The sequence below is a fragment of the Lolium rigidum genome, chromosome 6, assembly GCF_022539505.1.
Source record: "Lolium rigidum isolate FL_2022 chromosome 6, APGP_CSIRO_Lrig_0.1, whole genome shotgun sequence".
Taxonomy (NCBI): Eukaryota; Viridiplantae; Streptophyta; class Magnoliopsida; order Poales; family Poaceae; genus Lolium; species Lolium rigidum.
Genome location: NC_061513.1, coordinates 270,275,734 through 270,281,121, shown reverse-complemented (window position 1 = coordinate 270,281,121; position 5,388 = coordinate 270,275,734). Strand labels below are relative to the sequence as shown.

The 5,388-nt window shown below is 39.2% G+C and overlaps 1 non-coding gene across 1 annotated transcript; it reads left to right on the top strand.

Moving 5' to 3' along the window:
* The first annotated feature begins 2,213 nt into the window (after positions 1-2,213).
* On the top strand, positions 2,214-2,327 carry LOC124668712. The gene has a single exon (XR_006991808.1). It is a non-coding gene; the product is annotated as a small nucleolar RNA SNORD14 (small nucleolar RNA).
* Positions 2,328-5,388: the final 3,061 nt, after the last annotated feature.

The window sequence follows — 5,388 nt, the reverse complement described above, 5'->3', positions numbered from 1 at the left end:
AAATAACCTTGTAATCATTCCATTTACTTATAGTTCATTCCAAATAAGGATGTAAAGAGTCATTTGTTAGATGTACATGTGACGGATCTTGCAGATAATCCTGTTTCATTTTCACCGGGATCCATTGCTGTTTTATAGTTGCCATGGTATATATTATTCATATTAAGAGCCAAGATCTATTACAACACACCGTATGGCCTGCATGATAAGAGTTCACATCATCTCCTAGTTGTGCATATAAAAACGTTTTCACTATCCTTGTGATCATGTTAATGATTGTTATTTGTCTTGATGGCATTATAGGCAAGTTGGCGACTCTAGTTTTTCATTCTCATCATCCGGTGTACCACGGCTCCGATAGGCCTACAAAACACATCTAGTCCTCTCTGTCACCAACGTCATGCTACTAGCATGCTACTAGCGGTCGCCTGTCCCGCTTGATGCTCCTAGAATGCATGCATCAAGGCCAGTTCTGGGTTGGCTGAGGTGCGGGATGTGATGGCGGTGTGCGGGATGCAGGAGGACAAGCGGGGGCCGTCTACCTAGGTTGAAGCAAGACATGTGGTGAGCTATAAATTTTGTATGTGACCTGCATTCAGCGTTTATTGTAGCAACTATTAGTTATTATTGTTTGTAGGATAATTGACTACTATCCTTAAGTTTCTTTTCCGCACCAATTATATATTGTCGGGGTAGCACTAAGTTGGGATCTTGCATTTCAATTTTTTTAGAGTAACTTTTGTCGCCGCATATGAGGTTTTCGTTACTCTATCTAGAGCATTAACAGTCTGTCTCTTTCAAGGCCATGATATTTTCCACCTTCCTCCAACTAGCACTATTCTTAGAGGGGCTACAACTAGTCGATAATGATGATCTATAATTTTTTTTTTGTTTGTAAAGAGCTAGCATATGACTCTGCAAAAGCTGAACTTTAATATATATATATATATATATATATATACATTTTATTTTTCTGCTTATTGATCATTAAGTAACTGATTCGAAATATACATTTAATGCCCAAGAATTTGTTTCTTTTTTCATAAAAAAGAAGTTAAGAAAAGCTAGCACGAGTTCATGGCTTTTGTCATTAGCCAAAATTTCATATTTGTATTATGGTGTAATTTTAGTCTTTGTATTTGCATGTACACCAAGGTGGTTTTGGACTGCACCAAGCGATGGTTTCAAAACATGTTGAAGGAGGCACTCGCCGGTGAAGCCCCTCTGCAGCTCCTCATGGTCCGGATGTGTACAACAGCAGCTATGCCGTCAACAAGAATGAACACAAGGTGAGCCCAGACAACATTGAGGTGAAACAAGCTCAATCCGTATATTAGCTTATTCAGATAGTTAGTTAGTGAATACTAAAGATTTCGATGTGTTTGATTATGTTCCTCTGTCAGACAAAAAAATTGCCTCTCTGGATGTTGAGAACATATGTTGTCAAGTATGACATGTTGGTAGCTCATTATAGCATGTGTTGTCACAAGATTATTCTTACATAGAATACATAGTTTTTCATGTGATGTTTTTGGGGTAATTTAACTCTAGCGCTTGGTGTATGACACAGCCTTGCCGGCGTTTGAAGGTTTTATTCTCTTAAATCTTATTTCATGCTTGCCAGATAGGTGTTGTAGTACCCGATGTTTTTCTGTCCTATTCGTTGCTATATTTCTCTAGTCATCATGGATGTCTTCGTTCCTCATGGGATAAACATTATGATGTTTCTGTTGATGCAGTTCTTCTCCTTTTTTCCATGGAGATGTTTGTGGTATGAATGCTAGCTTCAGTTGCAGCAACTATGTTAATATTCTGTGTAGATCTGTGATGTAGGTCGCTGGTTACCTTGCTTGTTTACTTCCACAATAGAGTATTCTTCTATGTAAACATTCACAGTTGTTGCCATAGAGCTTTGGCCTTGCCCGGTTTGAGAGCTAATGCTATTGATTCTTTCCTTGGATGCATGAGCCCTTTTTATTTTCCCTACTTCATATTGTCTATTATAAATCAATTTAGCAGTCTTAATAGTATTTTCAATTGGCTTTTGCACTGCAAATGATGACGAAATCAAGGTTTGTTTCTCAAAACATTCGCAGTTGTCGCTGGAGAGCTTTTGCCCTGCTAGGCTTGTTCCTTCGATGTCTGATGCAATTCTAAACATATATATTTGTCTCTTCCATTTGGTTTTATTTACTTCAGTGGATGGTAATGTATGCCAATGATGATAAAATTAGGGCTTGTTTCTCAAAACATTCGTAGTTATCACCTAAGGTCTTTTGCCCCCTGAGATCTAATGCTGTCAGATCCTTCCTTGGATGTCTGTGGGCATATTTGAGCTCACTGATAAGTTTGTTATGTATTATTCCTGCAAACTACTTTCTCCTCTGCTATTCTTTTTGGTCTTGACTCTTGACCTTGTTTATGTTTCTCATCTGATTATTTTGGATAGTAACTTGGCTGACAATGGTGAAAACAATAAGAAAACACACATTTTTTTCAGGACTGCTTGGTGCGCTCAATGTGCTATGCTGTCAAATCTGTAATACTGATATATTGTTCCCCTGATTTCCTCTGAAATAGAATTTCTCTTTTTTGTGGTTCAGATTTAATTTGCAATGTCAAAATTATCTGTTTGGTTCATGCTTGTATGGTGACAAAAGTTTACTAATAATACCATTTTTTCTAGACTCATCGGTCGCTATGCGTTGTCATTCTGCAATTCTGGGGCTAGATTGAACAAATTCCGGCGATCTGCAAGTTGTGAGTCTTTGATAATTTGAATATTTTCTTGATTGATTGTTTATTATGTGGTTCTCCCAGTCCTTTGTCTTTGGCCTTGATCTTGCTAATGCATTTACTGTTTCTTTTGCATAGTATTTGGTCTGGACAATGGTGAAAAACATGAACAAATAAACACACCATATTTCAGGATTGATTGGTGCATTCCATGTGCCATGCTATCAAATCTGCATTCTGATGTTCAAATTAGAAATTTTGTTTTTCTTTGTTTCAGAGTTGTTCTTCAGCATTGAAATTCCATTTCAGTGCAATTGTTCATGCTTGTCCGTTATGAAAAACCTTCTAATCATACCATCTTTTGGGGTGATTAGTCGTTATGTGGCTATGCTTTTACTCTGCAGTTCTGAGGCCAAATTGAACATATTTTTGGGCTTCTTAAATAAATTGTCTATCAGTACTGCGAGCACCCGGTGGCTGTGGCGATGAGTATACCGCGAGCACGCGAGATGGGCGTGAAAGGCTGAAATAATGAGGTTCCTACCTTGCTTGCTTTTGGTATGAACAACAGATTCTCGTCACCCTTCTCCAAAGACGTCGGAAGCGTCAAGGAGGTATAGAATTTAGAACTGGATCTGATTGATCCCCCTTCGTCAGCTGCTTTATGCTGAAATATTTCCTCATTACCTTATCAATTGCGAAGGCAGATGGTCTTCTTCTTCCTCGTGATGGCGTTGATGTGGTAGGTATTGTACTCACAGTTCCCATCGCTGGGGGCATTCTACTACTCGGTGCATGCCAAAGAAGTGCCCCAGGTGGACTGAAACTCTCAAGCACCGTGATGGCTTGAACAGGCTAGAGCTAATGTAAGTTATGCAGCTACAGTTGGATGCGTCTGTGCTTACATGAATATGAATTGTTTTCATAGGATATCCTAATCAGGGCAGATCCTCATTGATGCTTCATTAATGAAGCAGCCGCTGTTGAAAGCAACTCATATATGGAGCTCTCAGTACTATGAATTTTCTAAGTAGGGAAACTTGTGATATACTCCTAAAATTTTAGTAGGCCTAAAACTTTCTTGCTCCCATGCAGTGTGTTTAGTCATGAAGTAATTAATATTGGATATACCGAAAACTTATAATCCTCTTAGTTGCAGTATCACATGATTTGACTCAGTCTAATACATTTTGTTTGACATTTCTATTTTGATTGTTAACAACCTTTTGCCTTGGCTACAGTAAATTTGAAGATATTGTTGACGTGGATCATTTTTGTAAACTTGTGGTGCTTCTGCTATTTTGGATGTGGCTTCCCGCGCCTCTGTCGTGCGGTTGTAGGCTTGGCGCTGGACCATGGCCTTGCCAACCGCGGTGGTGGTGAGTTGGCCTTGGATACAACTCTGATGAGATCCTTGGTTCCTTGCTCTGTTCCCCTTCTCACAATAGCAATTATATATATTATTTGCTTGCCATCAAATATTGTCCAATCAATATTTGTTCTAGCTTGTTGGTAGAGAAGCCAATATATAGTTGATGTAGTGATTTGTAGTGAAAATGTATATTGTACATTTGAAGCCCTGCTATATTTGTTGCGTTTTAGTTACAAAACATTGTCAAACTTTCATATGAAACTTTCATGTATATTCTCGTGCATTTTAATGTGGTCATCTCTCCGATTCTATCGAGTTTCTCTCTCTCTCGCAACTTGTATGATGGCCTACAAGGAATACTATTCTTTTTTCAGGCGCTAGTCAGGGCCATTTTGACTGGCAGCCTTCATTTTTCGTTGATGCTTATGCCATTTTCAAGTAGACAAATTGGCCTTGCAGCTGGTAGTTTTGGAATGAGACCAAGGTTTGCGACATCTAGTTCCTTGAGTATGTACTTGGACAAGAAATCGAATACCCAGGGAATATCAAATTAGGTATGCACGCTTAGCTTGGAGATTTCATCTTCTGGATTTATTTTTTGTGTTCCTTGTTCTTAAAGTGTTCATGCTTACAGATTGTTTCTGTGATACATGAGATACTCAGAACCTAGTTGGTAGGTGGTATATGTGGTGCTTCCATATTATTTGAATGTTTAATTGATAGTCAAATTTCTACTTGAATGCATTGGTACTAGTGTTGGCGAGAAGTGGAGCCGGAGACTGAAGGAAGTCTTTCTCATTGGTTGTTCTTGCAGCGCTTGGGACCTGGGAGCAACATATTATTTTGTCTTCTTCTGGGTCCTCTCTAGGCTCTAGCTATCAACTGTTCTCGTGGGGATTCGCGGAGCTATTGATCAGGTTTAGCTTTGTGTATCTATATTGTTTACATAGCCTATTGCACATGCACTCGCCATGTAGTGTTGGGCTGACCATCGTGTTTTAATTTCTTGATTTGAAAATATGTCCTATGTGCGTCATTAAACTGACAAGACATGCAAATTCTTGCAGGGTGCAGCATAGGGGAAGGACTATGTGAAGTCGTTGTGTAGGACGCGCTTGATTCTGTCACACCGGTGTCAACCACATGGCTGAGGTCAAGCTGCCAAGAGGTAAAATCCTGTCTATTATCATTTGCTGCCCGTCAAGCGCAGGGCCGTCTGACTTCTCATTTACGCCACCAAAAGTTCGTTCCTTTTTCTTAGTTACGTAGCCACATGCTTA